Source organism: Aedes albopictus, chromosome 1, assembly GCF_035046485.1.
Source record: "Aedes albopictus strain Foshan chromosome 1, AalbF5, whole genome shotgun sequence".
Lineage (NCBI taxonomy): Eukaryota > Metazoa > Arthropoda > Insecta > Diptera > Culicidae > Aedes > Aedes albopictus.
Genome location: NC_085136.1, coordinates 15,796,844 through 15,824,710, shown reverse-complemented (window position 1 = coordinate 15,824,710; position 27,867 = coordinate 15,796,844). Strand labels below are relative to the sequence as shown.

At 42.8% G+C, this 27,867-nt stretch overlaps 1 protein-coding gene across 1 annotated transcript in view; it reads left to right on the top strand.

Moving 5' to 3' along the window:
* The first annotated feature begins 20,087 nt into the window (after positions 1-20,087).
* Positions 20,088-27,867, top strand: part of LOC115256352 (probable G-protein coupled receptor B0563.6) — a 308,333-nt gene continuing 300,553 nt past the window's right edge. Inside the window, exon 1 of the mRNA XM_029854687.2 lies at positions 20,088-21,379. The gene's annotated coding sequence lies outside the window, so the exon portion shown is untranslated. The remainder of the gene's footprint in view (positions 21,380-27,867) is intronic.

Here is a 27,867-nt window from a genome sequence, read left to right as displayed (position 1 = left end):
CAATCGAACTTCCGTAAAAGTAAGCGAGTTATCCATGTTGGCCGGACGTCTCCTTGTATCACAATCTCCGCCAACCCAATTTGCATAATCGGAAGATATCGAATCTGGACGCTGCTGGCTCCCTATTGGACAACTGGCCACCAACTGGAATAGTCAAACTAGTCAAACCGAATGCAGTAGGCCGTGATGGTGTGGCCGTATAAATCAATTCGGTCAAAGGAAGCACGGCCAGAAAGGAAATCTCTATCAACGCGCAAGGCCTACCCGGTCGTTGCACAGCCTACTAACGTACATCACGGTGTGTCTGGTAGAACAAATTTATTACAAAAAAATGGGCATCGCTAATTTTTACGCTACGTGAAAGTTGACGCTACCAGCTTTCATTCAAGCCCAACATCGAAATATTCCATCGGGGGAACTTTTTCATACAAAAATTGGCTATGTTTGTTAAGTAGAAATAGGGATTAATTTGGAACCGTGCATTTTGTATGGGGAAAAACAGTATTCTGAAAAAGTTGTTCGGGATCCCTCGGTGGATTTTTTTGGGGAACACGTTAAATGAAAGCTAGAAGTCCATATTTTCGAAAAACGGCGGATTTGGCGATGCCTAATTTTTTGTCATAAACCTTCACCATATGCACGCCGTGACATACGACGAATTTAGGGTGTGCTAGGTACTACAACAAATCACACGTGCCCGCAAAACATGGCGGGTAAGATCTATGCGAAAATTGTTTGTTTGACGGCGGGCCGTGCCAACTTTTTCCGAAAGGCCCAGCATCGGGCCTCTGACCTAGTTATCCCGAGTGTTTTCCCTTTTCGTCAGCAATCTTTTGGCCGGAAAAGCGAAATGTAAAAGTTATCCCCATTGTCGTTCTTTTCGGCTGTTGCCCCATTGTTGGTTGGGTCCGAAGGGTTCCGCAAACAGATCCGATATGCCAATCAAGCAATGTTATAGGAGGATATAGTATGCTGTATAGACCGGAACAGACGGAAGCTGGCAGTTCCAGAAAAGTTGAAATTTCTCCACTCTTCCACTCTTGTGTACATATATTTATTTATGCATTCCTTCACGAATTCACGACAACGTCTTCGGGTGGACGGACGGATGGCTGGCGACGATGGCCATCATCATCATTACTATTAATTCGATGGTTCCTGTTGTTCCACTCGTCCTCTGAGTCACAGAGAAGAGTGAAGCGACCGTATCAACTTACTGCGTACCATTCGTCCGCACAGAAGTTTCTGGGAGAAAATCCCGGGTTTTGTTTACTTCACCAAAAAGGGACCATGAAGGGAACACATTCACATATACAGCTGAGCCAGTAAAGAAAAGAAGGGACAAATTATGCTTCCGCCGCTATGCTCTCCATTAGCTTCATGGTTTCGGCCATTTTTTATTGACAGTTGTTTATCAATGCTTTGAGTATCGTTTGCCTTCTTTCTAAATATTTGCGATACGAAGGGATCGACTCAAAAGGAGGCTTGTCTGGTAGCGAGGCAAGAGGGTAAATAAATCAATGGTCAGATGACCAAACATAGTGCTTCAAACCAAGCAGGGACGAAAGTCCTGGGGCCCACACTGGGGCAGGATTGAAAATACACGGAAAAAACCTCTAGCTCGTCGAGATGTCGAGATACGCACTTGGTGTCTTCAGAGAAAATATTTCTATGAACAAGGTCGATTTTCTGAACGGTAGCATATTTTTCTTACGTTATTCGCATAAAAGTCCTATAAGTCATTTTGGCCATCTTTCATTTTAGCGGTATGGTATCTTCGGCAAAGTTGTTCGGCTATTTATTTTAAAAAAGTTTGCCGAAGACGTCAAATTTCCAAAGCCTACTGTTCTTGAGATATTAGTCGTTTTATAAAATACCTACCTAAAATCGAGTTTTTTCATTAAATTACGTTTGTAAACAAATTTAATGTCCGTTTTCGAGTTATAATCATGAAAAATACTAAAATAAAAGATATGTAAAATAAATTAGTTGAAAAAAACAAAATATGCATTGATTTTTCATAGAAAGTTCCTAAAAATCACGCAAAATGTATATAGGACGTTCTTGCAGTCGGGCAAGTTCGGGCAAGTTTTTTCATCGGCGATCACCTAAAAAATACATAAGCTTTCATGTAAATTTTTTTCACCGACATGATATTTGATGATTTTTTTTAAATAGCGTTCAAAGTTTACTGTTTTGTGTGAATTAGTACAACATTTTTGCACTTATTTTACCATGTTGTATGTTGCCAAGTGAACCATGAGAAGTATAAATGCAATCTAGTTACAGGTTTAGTCATTTTCAAGCTCCAAACAAATTGTAAAACACAGAAATGTCCTAAACACGCCATTTAGCCTTGGTTTTATCATTATCTTATATAATTTTATTTAATAGAATTATGTTTTGTGTGTTCAATGATCTAAAAACTCACTTTTATTGGCGTTTCGGACATTTTTGTGTTTTACAATTTGTTTGGAACTTAAATATGACTAAACCTGTAACTAGATTGCATTTATACTTCTCATGGTTCACTTGGCAACATACAACATGGTAAAATATGTGCAAAAATGTTGTACTAACTCACACAAAACGGTAAACTTTGAACGCTATTAAAAAAAAAATCATCAAATATCATGTCGGTGAAAAAAAATTACATGAAAGCTTATGTATTTTTTAGGTGATCGCCGATGAAAAAACTTGCCCGAACTTGCCCGACTGCAAGAACGTCCTATATACATTTTGCGTGATTTTCAGGAACTTTCTATGAAAAATCAATGCATATTTTGTTTTTTCCAACTATTTTTTTTACATATGTTTTATTTTACACCAAAACCTCCATTTAGGTAATGGGTCGGGACTGCCTAAATAGAATTTTTACCTAAATGGATTCATTACCTAAATGGATTCAGTTCATTACCTAAATGGAGTACAAGGTTGCAAAGAAGTTTAACTAGGGAGAGTGACTCGAATAGGAGATTTAAAGATGGTCATGCGGAGTTTCAAAGAACTTTCAAGGGAGTTTCTGTAGGGGAGGGGCTTCAGGGGCGTTTTCGGAGGTTTTGGAGGGTCTCAGGTGAGAATTGCCATGCAAATGACTAGCTGGGCACGGAACACAAAAAACCCTGAAAAATTCCACCAGACTGAAAAATTGTTGAATGTCGGGTCAATGTCGGGTAAATTTTTATCGTATGTTGGGCCACTGTTGGACCAACATCGAACAACTGTTGGGTCTATGTTGGGTTTGGAGGCCAAAATAAAAACAGGTGAATGATAGGGTAATGTCGGGTATGACGTCATCAATCTTAAGTACTCCAACTGTTCTGAACACAACCAAATTCTATTTAGGTAACGTTACCTAAATGGAGGGACCTAAATAGATTTTACCTAAATGGATCCTACCTAAATGGAGGTTTGAGTGTAGTATTTTTCATGATTATAACTCGAAAACGGACATTAAATTTGTTTACAAACGTAATTTAATGAAAAAACTCGATTTTAGGTAGGTATTTTATAAAACGACTAATATCTCAAGAACAGTAGGCTTTGGAAATTTGACGTCTTCGGCAAACTTTTTTAGAATAAATAGCCGAACAACTTTGCCGAAGACACCATACCGCTAAAATGAAAGATGGCCAAAATGGCTTATAGGACTTTTATGCGAATAACGTAAGAAAAATATGCTACCGTTCAGAATATCGACCTTGTTCATAGAAATATTTTCTCTGAAGCCACCAAGTGCGTATCTCGACATCTCGACGAACTAGAGGTTTTTTCCGTGTATTTTCCATCCTGCCCCAGTGTGGGGCCTGACGCACCCCCCCGCTTGCGAGTCAGCCGCGTAGTCGCCGGCTAAGAATAGGACTACTAACCCGAATTCAAGGTGTCAAGCGACCCGTGCTGAGGAATGAGTGATCGAGGGGGTGAAAAAGATGCTCGATCTTTAACGGAGCCTGTGGGGTACCTGGGCACCCCCCACAGTAAGATGTCCCTTACCGCGTTAATGCAGGGCTCTGGCGTGGTGGACATTCTTTCCCGTGCTACTCGTGGGATTTAATCATGAAGTCAAATAGAAATCAGAATCTAGGTGGAAATAGTGGTGGGATCAACCCCTTCGCAAGAAGCGGGTTGATGAGATCTCCGACAAGGAGAAGTGAGGAGATAGGCGCTGGGAGTTGCGTACGCAGCTCAAGCGTGGGTGCTCCAGTCCACTTCCCGGCAAGCCAGCCGGTGGAGGTTATGGACGGAGCGTGGTTGTTGAGGGCCGTCAACCGAGGATCCAAAGGACGGTCCGCAATAGAGGTGGCTGAGCAGCAGCTTGGCAAAATCATCGACTTTGCGTCCATTAAGTCGAACATAAGCAAGGACCTGAAAACGGCCTTGCTTCGACTTAGGGCGTCGATCGACGATGCCAAGCAGGAGCACACGGCACTCGCGTTGCTGACTGCTGCAGCAGCGGAGCCTGCAAATGAGAAAGTGCCGAAGTTTACCCAAACGGAGGCCTTCTCCTTCGCAGGAAGTCCGAATAAGGCGGAAGCGACTGCTCGCGACAAACGGGGCAAGCAATCGCAGAAGCGGGCGAGGCAACCGTCAGGCGAGGAGCTGTCTGGCGGTGCCCGCAAGGCCAGGCGAATCATTACCCCGAAAGTCGGTAATAATGCCGGAAGGTCGGACCCCAGCCAGGGTTCCCGGAAAGCTGGGAAGGGTGGGCCTGAAAAGGCTGGCCCGTCCCGGAACGATGGGAACAAAGGGTTGCGACCGCTAGTGGGCCCTCAACAGCCACAGAGTAGGGCGATCCAAGGGGAGGACCCCCCTTGGACGAAGGTAGAGCGGAAGAGGAAGAAGAAGGCAAATCCGCAGGTAGTAGCGCAGGACGCCAAGCCAAGGCGTAGGAGGGCAGGTGCCAAGCGCGAGAAAGGCGACGCTATCGTCATCAAGACGGAACAGTCCAAGTACTCGGACGTCTTGAAGATGATGCGAAGCGACGCCAAGCTTGAGGGTCTTGGAGCCGACGTACGCAGTATTAGACGTACTCGTACGGGCGAGATGATCCTGGAGCTGAAGCGCCAGAAGGAGCACAAGGGCGCCGCCTATAAGAGGCTGGCAGAAGAGGTCCTTGGTGAGGGTGTGCAGGTGAGGGCTCTGACACATGAGGCGACTCTGAAGGTCAAGGACATCGATGAGATCACCGAAGTGGAAGAGCTCGTCACGGCACTGCGGCAACAGTGCGATGTGCAGGTGGCCGCCGCAGCCGTTAAGCTACGGAAAGGGCCAGCAGGGACACAGATAGCTCTGGTTCAGCTACCTGTGGCGGACGTCAAAAAGTCCGTTAAAGTAGGGAGCATAAAGGTGGGTTGGTGTGTATGTCACCTGACATTCCACGAGCCACCAGAGGTTTGCTTCAGGTGTCTGGAACCAGGACACAAGTCGTGGGACTGCAAAGGCCCTGACAGGCGCAAACTGTGCAGGCGATGCGGCGCTGAAGGTCATAAGGCCCAAAGCTGCACGAGTCCGCCCATCTGCATGATCTGTACCGGGAAATCCTCGAACAACAGACATCCGATGGGTGGTCCAAGGTGCCCGGCCTTCAAGAAAGCCGCAGTGAACAACAAATCACAGTGCAGGTAACGCAGCTGAACCTGAACCACTGTGATGCGGCTCAGCAACTGCTTTGTCAGGCGGTTTCTGAGTGGAAGACGGATATCGCCATCATATCGGACCCATACCGAGTACCCGCCGGCAACGGCAACTGGGTCGCGGATGGGACCAGAAAAATGGCGGCGATATGGACGACGGGTAAATACCCCGTTCAGGAGTTGGTGTCTACTACCTATGAGGGCTTCGTGGTCGCCAAAGTAAACGGGGTCTTCTTCTGTAGCTGTTATGCGCCTCCGCGATGGCCGATCGAGCGGTTCACGCAAATGCTGGACCGCTTAACGACCGTGCTAACAGGGCGAAGGCCGGTGGTAATAGCGGGTGACTTTAATGCCTGGGCTGTGGAATGGGGAAGCCGTTTCACGAACCAGCGGGGTCAGATCCTGCTAGAAACACTGGCCATCTTAGATGTCGACTTGGCTAATGTCGGTACCAAGAGTACCTTTAGTCGAAACGGAGCGGAGTCAATTATTGACGTGACCTTTTGTAGTCCTGGCCTAACAAGTAGTTCGAACTGGAGAGTAGATGATGGCTACACTCACAGCGACCACCTGGCGGTTCGCTACAGTATCGACTACAATAACAGCAGACAGCGGATAGAAGAAGAGGCGGCTAGGCCAAGGCCAAGCCCTCGCAGGTGGAAGACATCATACTTCGACGAAGGGGTATTTAGGGAGGCGCTCCGCCGTGAGCGAAACTTAATCGGTTTAGACGGCGACGAGCTGGTAGCGGTGCTCTCACGTGCGTGTGATGCGACCATGCCTAGGCGAGTCCACCCTAGAAATGGGAGGCCACCGGCTTACTGGTGGACCGACGCGATTGCGGACCTGCGCCGCGCCTGCCTACGGGCTAGGCGGCGGATGCAGCGAGCACGATCAGAGGAAGAGCGAAACGAACGGCGGGTGGTGTTCGCCGCTGCAAAAGCCGCGCTTAAGACCGAGATAAGAGCAAGCAAAAAGGCCTGCTTTGAGGGTCTCTGTCAGAGTGCCAATACGAACCCGTGGGGTGACGCCTACAGGATCGTTATGGCCAAGACGAGAGGTGTGATGGCTCCTACAGAGCAATCTCCAGAGATGTTGGAGGGGATCATTGGAGGACTTTTTCCGCGTCATGATCCTAGTCCTTGGCCTCCTTTCGTAGGACAGCCGGGGACTGGGGCTGGCGATGAGGAGAGGGTCACCGATGTGGAACTTGCGGGGATAGCTAAGTCCCTTAGCGTAGGTAAGGCCCCAGGTCCGGACGGAGTTCCGAACCTGGCCTTAAAAGTAGCTATTGCAGAGGCTCCCGAGATGTTCAGGTCTGCTATGCAGAAATGCCTGGACGAGGGAGTTTTCCCAAAAGCTTGGAAGAGGCAGAGCCTGGTACTATTGCCAAAGGCGGGGAAACCACCCGGAGACCCGTCGGCATATAGACCAATATGCTTGATTGACACGGCGGGGAAGGTGCTCGAAAAGATCATCCTCAATAGAATGTTGCGGTTCACCGAGGGCGAAAATGGTCTTTCGAGTAACCAGTACGGCTTCCGGAAGGGGAGGTCCACCGTAGACGCTATCTTGTCGGTTACAAAAACCGCCGAGAAAGCACTCGAGCCTAAGAGGAGGGGAATTCGCTTTTGCGCGGTAGTGACTCTGGATGTAAGGAATGCGTTTAATAGCGCCAGCTGGTCTGCTATTGCCGATGCGCTCTTGCGTCTGGGGATACCGGAGTACCTGTACAAGATTCTCGGAAGTTACTTTCAGAATCGTGTACTAGTCTACGACACGGAGGTGGGTCGGAAGTGCTTTCACATAACCTCAGGAGTCCCGCAAGGTTCCATCCTGGGTCCGGTGTTATGGAATGTCATGTACGACGAGGTGTTGAGGTTGGAGTATCCAGTGGGAGTGGTGATTGTCGGATTTGCCGACGACATTACGCTCGAAGTCTACGGTGAAACGATCGAGGAGGTAAAGTTGACTACCAACCACTCGATCAAGGTTGTGGAGGCGTGGATGCGGTCCAGGAAACTGGAGCTGGCTCACCACAAGACAGAGGTGACGGTTGTTAACAACCTGAAGTCGGAGCAGCAGACGGAGATCAGTGTAGGAGACTGTACTATCCTGTCAAAGCGCTCCGTCAAACACTTGGGCGTGATGATCGACGATAAGCTTACCTTCGGTAGCCACGTCGATTATGCCTGTAAAAGAGCCTCCACAGCTATTGCGGCACTGTCCCGGATGATGTCCAATAGCTCTGCGGTGTACGCCAGTAAGCGCAAGCTTCTGGCTAGTGTTGCTACATCCATACTTAGGTATGGCGGCCCGGCGTGGGGCACCGCGCTAAGTACTAAATGCTACCGACGGAAGCTGGAAAGTACTTACAGGCTTATGTGTCTGAGGGTTGCGAGCGCGTACCGTACCGTGTCACACGACGCTCTCTGCGTCATTACTGGTATGGTGCCTATCAGCATTCTTATCAGTGAGGACATGGAGTGCTTCGAAATGCGCGGCACAAGAGGCATACGCAGGACTGTCAGGATGGCCTCTATGGTCAAATGGCAGCGCGCGTGGGACAGTTCCACCAAAGGAAGGTGGACCTATAGGTTGATACCGAGGGTAGATAGTTGGATTAATAGGCGCCATGGGGAAGTCACATTCCACCTGACACAGGTCCTTACAGGTCATGGTTGCTTCCGACAGTATCTACACCGTTTCGGGCATGCGGATTCTCCCGAATGCCCAGTGTGCAATGGTTTAGAGGAAACGGCGGAACACGTTTTGTTCGTGTGCCCGCGTTTTCGCACAATGCGTGACCGCATGCTTGCCACATGCGGGGAGGACACAACTCCGGACAACTTGGTCCAGAGGATGTGTAGGGATGAGTTTGGCTGGAACGCCGTTTCAACGGCTATTACCCACATCGTCTGGGAGCTACAGAGGAGGTGGCGCGTGGACTCGGAGAATGGCTAGTCCAGATGTAGTACAAGAGGTGGTCCAGGGGTTCGGAGTCGGCTTCGTAGGTCATACCGGTGCCCTGCGGTCGAAATCGACCCTTACAACGATTAAGTGGCCGCGGAGAGGAAGTCCCGGTAGCGGTGCTGTCGTGGCGTCGGTCTACTGGGTTGGATCCGAGCCCGCGGTTGGAAAGGGGTCCCCGGCAAGGGTCGGGGTAGGTGAGATCCTGCTGTCTGCAACCTACGGGTGCATCTGATAGGGCCTGAAGGGTAGTGATACCCTTCCTTTGCGGGCAGGTCAGATCGGGTTGCACGTGGGCATCAGTTCTTGATGTCCGCTCAGCAGTAGGGCGCGGGCGGGGTTGACTCTGCCCGCCTTCCGAGGACAAAGGGAGTGGCGAGGACCACTCGGGAAACTGGCTAAGCGCCAGCATGCTACCGTGATGGACTCTCTAAAGCGAGTCATCGATGTTCGTTGCTGCAGGCTACGCAGCTAACCTTGTGGGTGCGATGTGCACTAGCCCCTCTCTGAAGCAATACCTTCTTGGTGGTTCCGGAGAGACGTAGGGTTTGGCGACCATAGGAATGGTTTAGTGGGTACGAGGAGAGAGTAGTCCTGGATTTTACTTTTGTTGTAGAAGACGGCCTGTCAGACCTACACTACCCTAACCTTCTGTTAGGGTGTCTGTTGAGCAGATTATCCCCCTATGGTTTAGAAGGAAAAAAAAAACCAAGTAACTAAAAGTTCCAATTCCTATGACAAACATACATTCAAGCTCCACAAAGATCAATGTTCAAGTAAAATTTCGAACGGAACCATCTGGTTGTTCAAGTTCTCCAAAACAGTCTCACGAAACCCAATGCAACAAATTTATTTCTAATCAAATTCAGTGTGAGCCACAAAAACAGTTTGAAAATTCGTCAAAACTTCATCACCTACAAAATGCTATCCCAAATAATCTACCGTCACCGGTGGAACTGGTCATATATAAAACTGAACCAAGCCCCATCATGCGACACATCAAGCTGCGCCGATTTTTGTAACTTTTAGCATGGTTGACGAATTTTGTGCGGAAATTAATACTGGAGACCAGAAAATCCCCAATATCGGCCCAATTTACAAGATGGCAGTCTAAAATCCAAGATAGCGGTTGAAAATGTTGGTCCTAAAACCATGCAATATGGATATATTTGGTATGAGGATGATGCCCGGAACTCAAAAATGGCCCCCAGAATATCCAATATGGCGGTTTAAAATCCAAGATGGCGGCTCCAAATTCAAGATGGCGGCTGTTAAATGGAGTTTTAGGCCCTAAAACTATGCAATAAGCGTATATTTTGTATAGAGAAGATGTCTGGAGTCCTAAAATGGCGGCCAGAATATCCAAGATGGCGGTCTAAAATCCAAGATAGCGGCTCAAAATTCAAGATGATGGCATTTTAATGGAGTTTTAGGCCCTAAAACCGTGCAATATGGGTATATTTGGTATGGGGAAGATGTCTGGACTCCAAAAACTACGACCAGTATATCCAAGATAGCAGCTCAAAATTCAAGATGACGGCAAAAGCCAAAAATTAAAACGGTTCTTAAAATAAGTTCGTGAAAGTGATTTTGTCACATAAGTCAAGTGGAAGAAGCGATTAGGAAAAAGCATCCAGGTAACCCAAAAACCAGACATTAATTCCGACCAAGCCCATCATTAACCGCCAAATTCCGCCCCTATAGGACCCCTGGGCTTAAGCTAAATGCTAGTACCGTAATCCGGGGTAACATTGATCAGAATTCTCGATCTTTCTTGAAGAATTCTCTTGTTAAAGCAAACGTTACATGTTTTATATTTCTAAAACAAGTACTGGCCCTCTGAGCATGTGTTAAGCTACTCGAAAAAGTTGTGTGACACTTTAAAACATGTTTAAATAAACTTTTTAATCTAATTTTTGATTTTGTTGATTTGGGGTAACATTGATCACCTAAGTGAACAATGTTCGTTAGTGTACTAAAATTGGGGTATCTGATTTCAAATATGTTGTCCAAATTCTTACAAGTTATGCACTTTTTGAGATATTTTAAGATTAAAATCCTCCAAACCGCGAATAACGCCTAAATGTAGGCAGTGGCTTAAGGAATTGATAGTCTTTTTTGAATAAATCGTATATATTATTGAAAAGGGGCATTTTTATACAAGTTTCGTTTATTAAATCCAAATCTAGGATATTAGAGTCAAGGTATACAGTGATTTCTAACCTCATATCGTATTTAGTATTCATGCTAAGCATGAATGTTTGTCAAGGTACTCATTGCATTACAAAACACAGTTATGGAAAAATCTAATTATTTCAATGTTTATGAAATTCAATTTTCATGAATTACATGCCATTTAATAGCTGAATAATAGCAAATTACGAAATTCCTTTCGATAGCAGAAACTGATTCAATGACAAATGCTTGTTTCTACATTTCATGAGGTCGGTCAAGCCGATCAATGTTACCCCGCTGATCAATGATACCCCGTTTTACGGTACTTGCCTTTGCTATAGTTAAAATAGCCTAGTACCTACCTGGCCGGAGAATTGCCGAGAGTACGCCTTAACGCTGTGCGAACCAACCAAGGTCCGGAGTTTGGGCCAACCGTCAAGTACGCCACTCCGTCGACCGGATAGACCGCCGTTGGCCAGTTAGCCGCCTTCTAGTTCGACGATAGAGGCGCAGCCATTTTGAAAGTGTCCTAGAGTTCACGCGTCACGCCAAAAGTCGCGACTCGGACTGCATCGAACGGCCGTCCAACCCAACGAAAGGCGACAGCAAAGGAGGACACCGAAGGAAGGACGAAGGAGAAGGTGTAGTAGCGGAGCAAGAAGAAAGGGGCCCCGCTTAGAGTGAAGAAGTAGCAAGAAAGAGGTAGGAGATAGACAGTAAGAAAGTGGGAAGCAAATCAATAAAGGTACCTGTAGTGTGAAAGTTAAAATAAAGTGGGTTTGTGTATCGTAAAGTGTTTAAGTGTTTCCTTGGCCGCGATAGTCCAGCGCGTACGCCGACCCTGAGGCAGTTGAAGGAGGGGGGTCTCACCAGTACTGGGCACGGATCGTCCACTAGTTATAAATCAATCTCGCATACCCCATTTAACAAGGATGGATCTAATGAAATTAGTTTCGACATGCATACATTACCTAGGTAACCAATAAGTATTTGAATAAGCCGTATTTCTGCTTTATATCTGCATTCGGCCTGTTCTTCTCTGCGGGGCACCGACGACGGGACGCCAAGCAGTCAGTAGTGTCAGTGTGCGGTAGTTCGGCAGCAGCAAAGCTTCGCGCGCTCGCTTTGCTAGATTTTTGCGATTTGTTTTTTTTTTCTCTTCTCTGCGGGGCTCCAACGACGGGACGAGTGTGCGCGCACCGTGGTTGAGTCGGTTCCGAATTTTTCGCTTCCCTTCGGCGCTATTTTCCAATACACTTTTAGTTGATAATAAATATTTTCTTTCATTTTTTGCATTTACACAAAAGAGTGAAAAATGTTAGTTCGGGTTCGCCGGTCGAGAAAAAATCCGGGCGCCGACAAGTGAGTCGCGTTCAGTGTATTTCTGTGTGGAATAGACTAAAGGTTTCTGCTCCCTAGTGGAGTGGAGACGCGCGATAGAATTTTCTTTTTGGCTAGTTCTTGCGTCGAAAAGTGGTCGGTTGTTAACGGCGGTTTGTGTATATTGATCCATTGTCAAATCATATCACCAACCATAGGTGACTCCCGGACTGATAATGTACCTTACCCTACTAACAAAAAATTCCTTCCTGAGACAAACGTGGAGATGCAGCGATTCGCGGTCTTTTTAACAACGTTTGTCTTACTAACATTCCCTTCCATCCTCGATGACCGTAAGGACGTGGCCGGCGCCGTTATTGACCTTATTAAAGTTGAGAGCTCTCGACCTGTGTACATTGAGAATAGTAAGCTAGTCCCAAGCCCTATTCATTGGTTCCTTGTGCAATTTCGATTGCTCTGGTCAATCACGGAGTAGCAACTACGAATTGTGCGGTCATCTATGCTCATGCTCATGCTATATCTGCATTCGGCCTGCTTACTGCCATATCATAGCAGTTCGACTGCTAAACTGCCCTACATTAACAATTCGAATGCTACTTAAAATCTGACGGCAGATTAGCATTTAATGACTTGCTGTAAAGGTGCATATAGTGCCGAAATAATGCTATTTTAACAGCTTATTGGTTACCTGGGTAGTGTAGTAGTGGAGAAGCACCAGAATTTAGTATTGCACAGCTATTTTATCGAGTAGCGGTACCTAGTGACAGAAACTCGAACCAAACAGTAATTCAAGTGAAAGTCTCTGATCTGTTTAACAACTTTGCTGAAGAGACCATATTTCTAAATAATATAATAATAATGATAATAATGATCTAAATAATATAATAATATAATAATGAGATATGTAAAATTAAAAATTTGTTTGCTCTCCAGCATCGCCTAGCGGTGGAATTTCAAATTATACAGCTCATAATTCAAAAGTTATTGATCAGCCGAATAACTTTGATCTATTAATGGATCCTCAAATATCCTTCCTATAGCATAGCATAGCATAACATAGCATAGCATAGCCGACCGTACACATCCTGGGGTGGCTGTCGATAGAGACGTTTAATGCACCAGAAATGTTGCCTGGGACTTGACAAACCTTTCATTTAACGAACTCTCGACACCTGGCCAGGTCCTTACGATCAGCGAGGAGATGGGAATGTTGATTAGATATCTACTCAGAATATGTCCAAGAACTTGGCCCACTTCATAGATATCTGGAGTTGGAAATTGGATAGGGTTTAATGGGGTGCTTTCCTTGGCGAAAAAGCAGATATTTGGAATATTTACAAATATATTAAGATATTGAAATTTGAATATTTTCTTATGACTTGGAGAGATCTTCTGCTGCCGATCTTGCACAAGAATAGATTTTTCTTCGGGATTCCGATCTCAATCAGAAAATTTCATCCTGGGAATCTAGATCTCTGAGTTTCAGCGTTGAGCTTTCCATCTCGTCAGAACTCGGGCAGCTTGTCACAAGTTTGTCACAGTCAAAATTTGAGAATTTTCGATTCACTCTATGTAAAGTTACAGCATGTTGAACTGTTTTGTGAGAGAAAGAAAGAAGATTTTGTCTAAAAGTCTTTTCTGGGTGTTTTTCAAGATATTTCAATGAAGATAACTTTGAAAATTCGTTCACTTCACGAGTACTTTAAAAAAATCTCCAGTTACTTTATCAGAGAACTTCTCTCAAGCTTGTTTTTATTTCTCAATGAATTAGGCCGGAACAAATCTCATTTTCTTCTTTTGTCACTTTGCTTGTTGACTCGTCAAGGGGGGGGGGGGATGATAAATAATAAATGTATTTCATGAAAAATTACTCAAACAATTAGGCAAAATCGTCAAACTCATCGGATTTGTTAAGAAATTTTCTCGATGACTCTAATTTCACTTTAAAATTTTTAAATTTCCTAAATAATTTATTTGCGTCCCCCCTCAAAATGTCGAATTCAGACAAAAAATTTCCGAGGGGGGGGGGGTGACATGAGGGAAAACCCGAAATTTGTGTCAGCCTTATTTAATACCAAGGGATTCCCAAGGAGTTTCTTCAGGTTTTCCTTCAGGAGTTTTTTCTGACGTTGCTCCAGGATTTCTTCGAAGTATGCCTCCAGGGATTTCTAGAAGAATTCAACTAGAGATTTTTTCAGAAATTGCTTCAGGAAGTCTTTCGAATATTTCTGCGCAGATTCCTTCAGAAATGGAAAAGAGACTAATTGGCTTCTTTACTGGTGTTGAGATAATTATGAATCTGCATGCAAAACTGAGCCGAAATCAAAATTTTCATCAGTTTTGGAGCCCGGGAACCTATTTAAAAATCATTTTGAAATTTGTATGGGAGCGATTTGTCGAATCACCCCTCGTCGCATTTTGTACTGAGTGGAGCTGTCAAGCAGTCGCCCAGCTGTCAAAAGGTGATTTCAAAAAATCTAAATTTTTTGAAATCACCTTTAAAATAAAAATAAAAAAATCATTGATTTTTTCTCAATTTAAAAACTTAATTCTGTAAGGGATTTCTTTGGTAGTTCTTTCATGGATTTATCCCTCTATGAATTCCCTTAAAAATCCGTCAGGGATTCGTGTAGAAATACATACAAGAAAATTGCTTCCGAGGACCTATCGATCGCCAGAGTTCAGCCGTCTTCACTAAGGTACACCGGGGCAAGATGAAACAGCGGGTTAACATGATGTTTTCTGATGATGATAAACAGTTTGATTGCCATAACACATAGTTTTTGATTCAAACAATCTTTTAGCGAAGGCAAAATTTCCAAATTGTATTGAAATCTAGTTCAAAATTTCTTGTTTCAACTTACCCCACCCGTTTCAACTTGCCCCGGTGTACCTTATAATATAAGAGCTCGTTCACACCCCTTCTTTCACAAGAAGGGATCTTGGAAAAAAAACTGGTGGATTGCTAGCGGGTGAAAGAAGTTACCGAAGTTGATTTTTTTATTGCCAATGTATGGCTTGGAAAGTATGTCTTATGCCTTAAATTGAATGAAATTTGCACCAATATTGCATGGATTTGATGTCAAAGACTCCACAACACAGCTGTCATCTTGTATTTTAGTCAAGGTCCAATGAACAAGGGTCGATTGGATAAAATGGTCGGCGTTCAGTCAGAGTGGACTACGCGATCTTTTGGGTTGGTAAAGATAAGCCGAGTAAATGTTTAAGCAAGAATAGACTAAAGGAACAAACCACGTAACAACAATACAAAGTAACAAAATAAACAAAGTCGTCACATGAATAATATTTGAGAACAAACAATGCTTCGTTCAGCTACGTAGTAGAGATGTAAGGCGTGCTAAACATACTCTAAATCACTGACGAAAAAAAGCGAATCATAAAAACGTCTTAAAAATTGGATTTCTTCAGTGTCATGGTAAAACCAGAGCTCAAGGTTTCCAAATCTCGATACTGGCAATCCACCTTTGGAATAACGTCAACATTTCGCCTTATAAAGAATTTTCCAGGGAAACCACTCCATAATTTGCGTTTACACGAAGTTCCCGCGATAATTAGGAAGTGGCATTCTTTAGGAATTCGTTTTATGAGTTAAGCAAGAGTTTTTCTAAGAAGACCTCCGAGTGCTCTTCTATAATGAAGTCCTTCCCATGTACTTTTAAAGAACTTTCTCCCTGATTTCCTCCAGGAACACCACCAGTACTTCTAAATTCAATACTTCTCAGAATTATTACAACAAGAATTCCCTCGATGATTGCTCCAAGGATTCAAGGTTTTGAATGCATTCCTGTCCATTCGTTTCACCAGGGGTTCTTTAAAAGTGTTCGAAATTTCTCCAAAAGATTTCCTTCGGTCTGCTTCAGGAGATTCTCAAGACATTTCTCAAAATACCTACCTTGATACCTTGTTGGCTACAAAGTAACTTTACTCCAATGCCGAGCGTATAGTAGAGCACCATCTTCGTCGGTCTTGGGCGATGTTCCTCCAGTTTCCCCGAACGTGTAGGGATCGTAGATCTTCTTCAACCGCGTGCAGCCAGCGAGTTCGCGGCCGCCCACGAAGTCGCCTACCTCTACCGGGTTCTCTGCTGAATATTGTTTTCGCTATTCTTTCTTCCGACATTCGCACTACGTGTCCAGCCCACTGAAGTCTGCCGTATTTAATACGTTTGACAATATTCGCATCTTCGTGCACTTGGTACAACTCGTGATTCATGCGTCTGCGCCACACTCCATTTTCTTGTTTCCCATCGAGAATTGTCCGCAGCACTTTGCGCTCAAAAACTCCAAAAGCTTTTCGGTCTACCTCCTTTAACGTCCACGCTTCGTGACCGTAGAGGGCAACCGGAAGAATCAGCGTCTTATATAGAGCGAATTTTGTTTGCGTTTGCAAGTTACGGGACCTAAGCTGGCTACGCAATCCGTAAAAGGCCCTATTCGCAGCTGCAATACGCCTTTTCACTTCACGGGAAACGTCATTGTCACATGTCACAAGTGTTCCAAGATAAACAAATTCTTCAACAACTTCAAACACTTCCCCATCAATCACTACCTCAGCACTAACACCACTAGGCCTGCTTCTGTCTCTACCCGCTATCATGTACTTCGTCTTGGTAGAGTTAATCGTCAAGCCTATCCTCGCTGTCTCTCTCTTCAGAGGAGCATAAGCTTCCTCCACTGCCCTATGATCGATGCCGATGAGATCAATATCGTCCGCAAAACCGAGGAGCATGTGCGACCGTGTGATGATAGAGCCATTCCTCTGCACGCCTGACCTCCTAATCGCTCCTTCGAGTGCAATGTTGAACAATAAATTTGAAAGAGCATCCCCCTGCTTCAATCCATCCAAGGTCACAAACGACGTAGACACTTCGTCCGCGATCCGAATACTTGATTTTGATCCATCCAGCGTTGCGCGTATCAGCCTAATTAGTTTCGCCGGAAAACCATGTTCTGACATTATCTGCCAAAGCTCATTTCTTTTCACTGAATCGTACGCTGCTTTAAAATCAATGAACAGATGGTGAGTCTGCAAGTTATATTCCCGAAATTTATCTAGGATCATCCGCAGGGTAAACATTTGATCCGTCGTTGATCGGCCCTCACGAAAACCAGCCTGGTATTCGCCGACGAAGGACTCCTCAAGAGGTCGCAGTCTGTTGAACAGGACACGCGACAATATCTTATACGCTGAATTTAAAAGGGTAATCCCTCTGTAATTGGCACACTCCAGTCTGTGCCCTTTCTTGTAGATTGGGCATATGAGGCCATCCAACCAACTAGTGGGCAATTCTTCATCCTCCCAAATCTTTATAATAATCTGATGGATTGATTGATGTAGCTGCTCGCCTCCGTTCTTAAGAAGTTCGACCGGGATCTCGTCCTTCCCAGCAGCCTTGCTGTTTTTCAGCTCCTTAAGGGCCTTTTTAACCTCATCCAGTGTTGGTGGTTCCACTGCTTGACTGTCATCCGTTATGTTAATCCTGTTCCTGGGTGCTCCTTCGCTGCTACCATTCAACAAATCTTCGAAGTGCTCCTTCCACCTGGCTGCCACCATTGTTTTGTCTGTCAGCAAATTTCCTTCCCGGTCATTGCACATGGCGGGCACTGGCGCAGTCTTGTGCCGCGCGCCATTGACAGTTGCATAAAATCTCCGCATATCGTTCCTGTCCATACTTTCCTGCGCTTCAGCAATAACACTCTCTTCGTGTTGCCGTTTTTTCCTGCGGTGGATTCGATTCTCCTCTGCTCTTGCAACCCTGTACCGCTCTCTGTTCTGCCGGGTACCGGCCACTAGCATTCGACTTCTGGCGGCATTCTTTTCGTTCGTCGCTCGTTGGCAGTCCTCGTCAAACCAACCATTACGTTGGCGTCGCTGAGCGGTACCAATCACCTCTTGCGCTGTTGTTGTCACTGCTTCGTGGATACTTCCCCACAAGCTGTTGACATCTCCAGATCCGTTGGTCTCTCCTATCCTCTCGTCTAGCTTCTGATGGTACTGTGCAGCAACCCCTTCGGCTGACAAGCGCTGGATATTGAAACGCATCGTCCTGTTGTTTCTTGAACTCGTGACGCTGGATAATCGCGCCCGAATTTTAGCGGCTACAAGATAATGATCCGAGTCGATGTTCGGGCCTCTGTAGGACCTCACATCTATGACGTCCGAGACATGTCGCCCGTCGACCAGCACGTGGTCTAGCATTTCTCAAAATATTCATCCTAAAACTACTCCACGGGTTTCGTCGGAAAGTTCGTATAGAAATTATTCGTGGGATTTTTTTTATGGAACACAAGAAATTCTTCTCAGAATTTCTCCAAGGTTTTCTCAATGAGTTCTACCAAAAAAATCTTCAAAAATTGCAATTTCAGGAGTTTTTTTTACAGAAATTCGAAGATCTTTTCAGGAATTTTTGTATGAGTTTCTTTCAGAAATTCAGACTTTTTCCAGTAATTGTTCTGGGATGTTTCCAGGCATTTATTTAGAAATTCCTCCAGGGATTCTTTTATATAATTATCTGGTGAAACTTCTGATCTTTCACCGAAGATGATCTCAACAATTCCTGCACAAATTACTCCAGAATCTTTTCCTGGGATTTTTTTTTATGATTTTTTCAAGAAATCCTTGTATGAATGCCTGCTTTTGTTTTTTTTGTTCAAAGATTCTTTAAAAATATTATTCTCGGAAATTTCTCTTTCAGGATTTTTTTCATGGATTTTAATGAAGAAATTTCTTGAGAAATTGTACAAGAAATGTTTATATCCAGAGATATCTTCAGAAGCACTTCCAATGTTTCCTTCAAAGTTCCCTGAGAAATTTATTGAATGATCATTTCAAGAATTCTACCAGTACATTTGCCTGCAATTTCTGCGGGGATTGCGGCAAATATTTTCAAGAGGATCATTCAGAAACAGATTGCTACAGGATTACCTCCATAAATTATTCAAGCATTTTTTTTTGAATTAACTTTCAGAGTTCCTCCAAAAGTGTCTCATGATTTTTTTTTGGGAATTTAGTAGGTATCTTAAGAGGTTTCTTCAGGTATGCCCCCATGCTGTGATAAAACTGTCATAAAAAAAACCAAAGAGATTCATGATTGTTACTTGGGAGGGGGTGAGTCGAATGACTATAAGTTAAAAACTCACGAAAATAAATAAACAACAACAACAACTTGGGAGGGGACAATCCTATGTCCCATCTCAGGAAGAGGAGCCAAAATAGAGTGACATTGACTTTTTTAGCAACGTCACTCTCAACATTTTTTCTTATTTTCTATATCAATACGGAGCGGTTGGTACGAGATGTCCGCCCTCTATGTTTTTAATTCAATACTCAATGACGCTGCACAGTAGGCCTGGCTGCTTCAATACTCTTGTAATACATCACGGATTCCCTGCAAGCATTGATACAACCCATTTTCACTATTTATTGATTCTAATCAGCATTCTTTTCTTGTTTCAATAAAACATTACAAAGATTTAGAGATTATATGATAAATGTAAAAAACTCTATAGGTGGGCCAAATTACCTGCACCACCCTATTCATTGATAGGTCACTTGTTGGTAAATTGATAACTCATATTTGTTTCTCCTTGAGTTTCCTTGAGGAGTGATACCGATACAGTTCATTAAAAAATAAAAAATTTGGCTCCACTGCTGTCGCTACTATCGATAACAGAAACCATGCATCCCAACCGTTGGGTCCATTGATACCAGCCAGCGATAATCGCCCGACCTCGTGGCACCGTCTGCTCTCTCAACTCACCATCAACAACTCTCTGAGTTCCCTTCGGAGTATACGAAATTTTCACTCTCCCCTGGAAATGGGGGGTTCGGCTCTGCCTTATCAGTTCCAGCATGTTTTCCACGGTGGTCGTGCTGTTGTGTTTACTTCTGCTTACCCCCATGGCCAACTCGATGGATCTGGAGACGGAGGGATGCGAACGACGATGGAGCCCATCAAAGAGGATCCATCCGTTGGGAAAACGTTCGTTCCGTTCTTTCGGTTGATGACGTTGGGGTACAAAGTTACGCGCCTACTGTGCAACCGTCATCAGTCTGCAACGGTGCCTCGAACGCGACGGTTGTATACATTCGGGAGCTGCTCTCCACCGCCACCTATTGGCAATTATACACACAGAGTCTCTGACTGGGGGAAAAGCTTCTTTCCATTCAAGGATTACCAACCGCAGCAGGTGTTTGGGATTTGGCCGTGTGGTGTGAATGCAACTGCTAGGTGCAAGGTGACACGCGGTGAACTAATTTTGACGGAGTTTTTCTTGCGAGAAAACTGTGACACGTCGTCTCGTCTTGGCGCGATATGGGTTGATGTGTGCTCTCTCTCACGGTAAACGGCACCAATTCGAACGATAGCGTGCGGTGTGGTGGCGCAAATAGATCGCGGGATGGCCTTTAAAATGGGCGTAAAACACAACACGCGATTATTTCAGGTGAGGTGTGCTTAATTACGCCCCGTCCCAGAGAAAGTCTGAGACAGCGGGAGGAGGTGAAAAACAGCAACAGTTTAGCAGCTTAAATTACACTACTTTAATGAGGTGGAGGTGCAATAACGGTCTGGGATCTGGGGAGAATAGCACCTGTAGTTAACCTGACACGGTGAAAGGTGAGCAGCCCTCGTCTTCTCGGTTGCAAACAAGTAGTAGGTAGGTACTCTGAAGGTTGCAGCCTGCCCAGGGCTAGGAATTGGGAAGACTAATGAATTTTTATCGTGTACCTCGGTCAGAGATCCTAATGAAAATTTATCGGCTGCTCTGAGGGTAAGACAATGAAGAGAAATAATGCGAAGGTGTGTAAGGTCCAATAACCGAGTGGTTAAGTGTTTAATAAAGGTTTTCGGCAACGTTACGACGAAGGTTTCTGTCGGCTAGCCTACTACGACGAAGGACTGATACGTGTACTATACAGAGTGTACGATAACGGAAGTCGAGGCGTCGAGTGTCGATGCAAGAAGAGTCCCTCGGACGCGGTGAATCAATCTTTGTGGATTTTACTCTTGAGTGCAGGAAACTGGTGGACGGAGATCGGAAGAGGTAGTTACGAGTGGAAAAAAGGATTGAATTACCGAGATAAGGCGTGTTCGGAAGAGGCGTGCAATTTGGTGGCAATTTTTTGTGTGTAGGGATGGTAATGACCGGTTCTGGGTGAAAGCAAAAAGGGATTTTATGACGTTTGCCTGTTGTAGCAGTATCCGGACGGAGAAAGAATCCATGGAGGACCAATATCTGGTAAGTAAAACTTTTAATTTAGTATTTTAATGATTGGGACCGTAATCATCTGGGGTCGAGATTTGGGCTTTTGAAGTACAGCTGGCCATTTAATAAAAATGCGATCAACATAATTAGCTTATCTAGAAAATGGGATTAGAATGAGTTGAGTCATTTGGAGAATCATGATCATTTCAGTCATTCTCATAACATTTTGATTATCTTGCACAAGTCAGTGCTATCTAAAACAACATTTTAATAGAGATTGGATTTCTCTGCAGAGACACATGAGGTTTTCTTGACAATTGTTATCTTTTGCCACGGCGATGAACTAGCGTTGGGCTGAAATTCCCCATAATAAAGAGGTTACAATAATACAGTCGAGACTCTTATAAGCAGGCTTATTCTGCGCGGCGTGTGAGGTGAGACGAGTCGAATGAGGTGACAAAAGTCGACTCGCCCCATTTGATTTACATTAGTCGTCTCACGTCACGTGAGACGAAACCGTCCGTCTCACCTCACACGCCGCGCAGAATAAGCCTAAAGATCAATGGTCGGGGGGCGCAATAGTAATCCGCCTAATAGGAGACTAAGAGCTAATGGGATTGAGATGAATGCCCTCTAGGGTAAAATCTCAAAAAAAAAAGCTAATGGGATTTCACTTTTTTTTGGGGGTGTGGCCTGTTATCTCGGGTATGTTAAGAGATAGAGCAATACTTTCTTCGGCAAAGTTTTAGGGCTACCATTTAGAATTTTGATTCATATGGTTAGTTGGCAACTTGGCCGCTAGGGGCATCATCAACAGTTTGATGCTAAATTGCACCACAGGAACCATATCAGGTTGTCAAGAAAACGTTACGATATCCGATAGCTCATTACCCTGATAAGTTGTTGGGTACGCCAATAACTTACAGATGATGAGTTGCGAAGTTCGAAATTCCTCCACTGGGCGGCGCTAGTGAGCATGTAAATTTGAAGTTTTGAAAATTCCCGCTCAGAATCCCGAGAACTTAGAAAGTTGGTGTCTTCGGCAAAGTTAATCAGTATGACATAGACTTACATAATAACAGAGAAGAGAAGGGCCCATATAGCCGAGGCGGTAAACGCACGGGTATTCAGCATGACCATGCTGAGGGTGACGGGTTCGATTCCCGGTCGGTCCAGGATCTTTTCGTAAAGGAAATTTCCTTGACTTCCTTGGGCATAGAGTATCTTCGTGCCTGCCACACGATATACACATGCAAAATGGTCATTGGCAGAGGAAGCTCTCAGTTAATAACTGTGGAAGTGCTCATAGAACACTAAGCTGAGAAGCAGGCTTTGTCCCAGTGAGGACGTTACGCCAAGAAGAGGAGAGAGGAGGAGAAGGGCATCTTAGAACAAATCGACCACACGAAAAGTGATAAATTTTAGGCGTGAAAAATCGATTTGATTTATTTTGTTTCTGCCTATTTTGTTTCCATCGTGTCTAAACGTCAAAACAACTGCATGTCTCAAAGTATATTGAATACTGTCAGGTATAAACAAAATTAATGAATAGATGACGTCATATCGATGATCTTTTCTCTTATTTTTATTTTTTGTTTGCTGTTGCAGTTGCTGTTTCGACCACTATTGCGATAATATGGTAGACGTACCAATGATGTTTTTGCAATTGCAATGTGTTATACAGCATAATAATGGTATTTACTAGTTTTTCTTAATTAACATACGCATATTTTTACCATTTCTGTATCGCGTACCCTATTCACGGTTTCAATGAATAAGCAACTTTGACTGTGTCCCCAAAATACATCCTAAATGACACAATCGTTTGTGATCCAGTTTTTGAGTTGGTATACCTGCCTCCAGAATACTTTGCTCGATCGTGTCATTACGGTCAAACATTTTCGTGTAAAAAGTGTGATTTCAACCGCTAGGTGTCGCGACCAACAGCATGAAAATTCAATCGATTTCTGACTCCGGAGATGACTTTCTCTTCTCTGATAATAATGAGCATTTGCTTCGCAATGAAAATATATGGTACATGAATTGGGTGATCTAGGTCATCCACACTACTCTGGAATTCATTTTCTTAAGATCTACAACATCAACCATCATTTGTATCCACTCTGTTCAAGAAATTTAGTCGTTGATGTTCATTAGACCTAGCAATGTTACGAGCAACTCGATATTGTGGTAGTTGGACATTCTGTGTATTGGCCTCCAAAACAGTTTGAAGTTTTGGTTACGATATATGAGCGATTCCAAGCAACAGCATCAAAATTAAGGAAAATTTTTAATTCATGATTTTCTATTGAACTGAAACTTTGCACAGTTTTTCAGTTCCATCTAAATCGCCATTTTTCGATATCAAATTTTTATTTAGAGCCACGACTAACTTTTCAAAAGGGTGTATGTGAAAATGGTTCAAAAACATTCAAAAATATGCACAGCAAAAACGGATTGTTCGATTGTTATGAATTTTTCAGCAAAGTTAGATAGCTAAATGGTGATTTCTAAGAAAATATACACTGTGAAAAAAAATCTATTTTATCATTGAAAAACATCATTTTTGTCACAAAAACTCAAATATCTCAAAACCCTATCTTTTTACCAACTTGAATTTTTTAGGGAAAACGGTCCATTGTATTAGCAATCTACCATAAAAATTTGGTGATGGTAAACTAATAAACAAAAAAGTTATAACATTTCAAAAATTTCACAATTTTTACATTTAGTAAAAAAAAATTTTCTGTGTAAATTATTTCGGCCGGGAATCGCGATTTGATGCTGATTTTATTGTTCAGCAAAGTTAGATAACTAAATGGCGATTCCTAAGAAAATATACACTGTGAAAAAAATCTTTTTTAACATTAAAAAATATCATTTTTGTCACGAAAACTCAAATATCTCAAAACCCTATCTTTTTACCAACGTAATTTTTTAGAGAAAACGGTCCATTGTATTAGCAATCTACCATGAAAATAAACAAAAAAGTTATGACAATTCAAACATTTCACAATTTTCACATTTAGTAATAATTTTTTTTAGTGTAAATTATTTCGGCCGGAAATTGAAGTTTGATGCTGATTTTATTGTTAATGGCCTTGCGTGAGTAAAACAAGTTGTTTTTATTATATATTATATATACATATAATATACTATGTACAGTAATGTTCCGATTTTATCACGCCCTCCGCGCATTAGTCGTTTATTCATTAATTTGCTGTTACATTTGAGGACAAGTGTTTTCCCTCTTCTTCAAGATGAATGTTGAAAGCGTGTTTTGCAACGTTAAAAATATTGAAATGGGTATAGATGTTGAAGAATATTACAGGGCATTTTTGAAAAGGGGCGTAATTAAATTGTTTAAACAGATGTCGCTGATGGCAATTTCTCAGTTGTTGTCGTTTTCGAACTTCCTGCGCCCTGCTTTACCGATGATATACAGATGGCTCGTTTGTCAAATTCTAGACGGCAGGACGTGCAAATGCGTAATTTTGTACACAATGTGGACATTTGGGCATAACCAGTCTCTTTCAGTTTATCTATGGTGCTTTCGGTGAGATTTCGTAACTCTTTTGAACATTTTTTTTCATCAAACGGTCTACAAGAGAGCGTTGAGTTGAAGACCTTTGAGAAAGCGACTGTTCATCTTGTTCGTTAGATTATAATAAACAAAATCACTTATTAATTTTAACTTACTTGTTTGGTGTTGGTGGCTGAAGAAAAAAAATACTATACAATTTTTAATATTCATAGCGGTAGTATTTTTTTGTTTTTTTTCGTGAGCATTGTCAGGTATGTATACAGACAAACAAACGTAACACTGGCGAAATTTTCATTGACCACGCCTTCAACGATCATTTTGAATCTTGGTTGTGGCTTTCATAACAAGAAGAGCGCCCATCGTTTTTCTTTGCGTTTGACGTTTCACACTAGCGCCTTCTGATGACGATATTGCACAACGCAGTGTTTCGTGAAACATTTCCACCAGGTGGTGATAGTGTGAACTGTGCGATGAATTTTCACTAAAATTGTTCTAGGCGTTTCGTCTGTTTGTCTGTGGTATGTACCTCTTATGCATTTGTTGTTGTTGAAGTTACTCGCATTCTTCCGATCATAAAGTCTGTTCTCTACACACTTAATTTTGATTACCGAGTTCGGTAATTTTTTGACGAGATTAAAACTGCTGAGCACCGAACTCGTTCAGCAAAAATGCATTGTTTACCTTTTCCATACGATTTTGACAGTTGTTTTACTGAGCCTCAGTAAAATCGATTATCGAAACTACCGAGATCGTACTGCTGTTATAATCTCGTCAAAAAAGTACCGAACAGGCAATTCAGAAATAAGTGTGTAAGAGGGATTTATTTTGCGGATAAACTAGACGTATACGCGTATATAAAACTTTTATTATACAGCTTTTGTCTTAAAAATAAATTCAATTCCATTTTTCTTATAATCAACAGCTTTTCAACACTATCAAGGAATTTTTTCACCAGTCACGTACAATAAAAAGTATGACAATCTCAATATTTTTGATCACAACACTGGATCGCGTCTAAGTTTCAAATAGATACTATAGTAATTACGAATAATCAAACTAAAGTATCATGAAAACAACTTGTTTAATTCAGGCGGTAGCCTTTACAATAAAATCAGCATCAAAATATAATTCTCGAAATAATTTACACAGAAAAAAATTTTTTTTTGTTACTAAATGTAAAAATTGTGAAATGTTTGAAATGTCATAACTTTTTTGTTTATCAGTTTACCATCACCAAAATTTTATGGTAGATAGCTGATATAATGGGCCATTTCCCCTAAAAAATTTAAGTTGGTAAAAAGATAGGGTTTTGAGATATTTGAGTTTTTGTGACAAAGATCATATTTTTTCAAAGTAGAAAAAGAAATTTTTTACAGTGTATATTTTCTAAGGAATCATCATTTAGTTATCTAACTTTGCTGAAAAATTTATAACAATCGAACAATCCGTTTTTGCTGTACAGCTTTTAGAATATTTTAGAACTATTTTCGCATACACCCTTTTGAAAAGTTAGTCGTGAGTGAATATGAAGGTTTAATATCAAAAAATGGCGATTTATATGAAATTAAAAAACTGTGCAAAGTTTCAGATATTTTTGAAATGGTCGCTCAGGATCGACTGACATGACTCCGTGGAATTCCTCATATACATCCTGTATCATGCTTAACCCTAAAAGGGATACCTGGGGTCCATTGGACACCAGGCGCCTTTCAGAGCTCGTCTTTGATGGAACACACTCAGCGAGGTGACGAAACTGAGGCCATGAAGGTATCCCTTTTAGGGTTAAATAAAAAAAAATATTCGTGGGATGTAGTCTATACTGCTGATGAGCCTCAGTGCACAACTATAATGCTTTTGGTTCATTCATGGCATATTCCAGGCTTTCCAAACTATTCTGGAATTAGGACCTTCAAGGTCTATAGGCTCTACTCTTGTTTCTGTTCACTCTATAGGCATAATTATTTCACGATTGTATCTGTGGCACTTCATAATATTACGAGTATCTCTATGTGTCGCTATTAGGGTGCCCACTGGCATTTGAAGTATGGGATGCAATATCTGTAAATCTTAGGATATTTTATTGTAGCGAATGCTCGCGGAATATATTGTACGCCACTCTTAGAGCCTCAGAATGCAATTCTGATAACTTAGCAATATTTACTTGGTGATCTAGGTCATCCTAACTATTCTGGAATTCAGACCTACAAGCTCCACCAGCTCTACTCTTGAATTTCCTTTTTCGGTGTAGCTTCCCTCAGGAATGCCTCCAAGACTTTCGCCAATAATTCCTCGAAGAATATTTCTAGGTATTTCTTTAAGAATTTCTGTTAATTCATCCAGGAATTTTTCAAGAAACTCCTCGCCAATTCATCCAAGAGTTCCTCCAAGAGTTCTACCAGAAATTCCGACAAGAACTCCTCCAGAAATTTCTCCAAGAATTCCTTCAAGAACCCCACCAGAAATTTCACCAAGAATAGCTCCAGATATAACTCTAAAAATTTTGCCAAAAATTTCTCAAATAATCCCTCTAGGTATTTCTCCAAGAATTTTTCCAGAAATTCCCCACAGATTTCAGCCAAGAAATTCGCCAAGCATTCCTCCAGGAATTCCTCCAAGAGTTTCTCCAGGAATTCCGCAAAGAATTTCTCCAGAAACCCGCAGGAAATCGTCCAGAAATTCTTGCAGCAATTACTCCAGAGATTCATCCGAGATTACTTTCAGGCATTCCTTCAGAAATCCCTCCAGGAAACCTTTAGTAATTGCTCCAAAAATACTCCTGGGATTTCTCTAAAGATTCGTACTAGAATTTCTTCAGAAATATCTCCAAAAATTCTAAAGTAATTACGGCAAAAATTCCTGGCAAAATAACTCCAGGAACTCCTTTAAGAATTGTTCCAGGAATTCCCCCAGGAGTTCCTTGATAAATTCTTCTTGGAATTCCACCAGAAAGTCCTCCAGCAATTTCTCTTATAATATC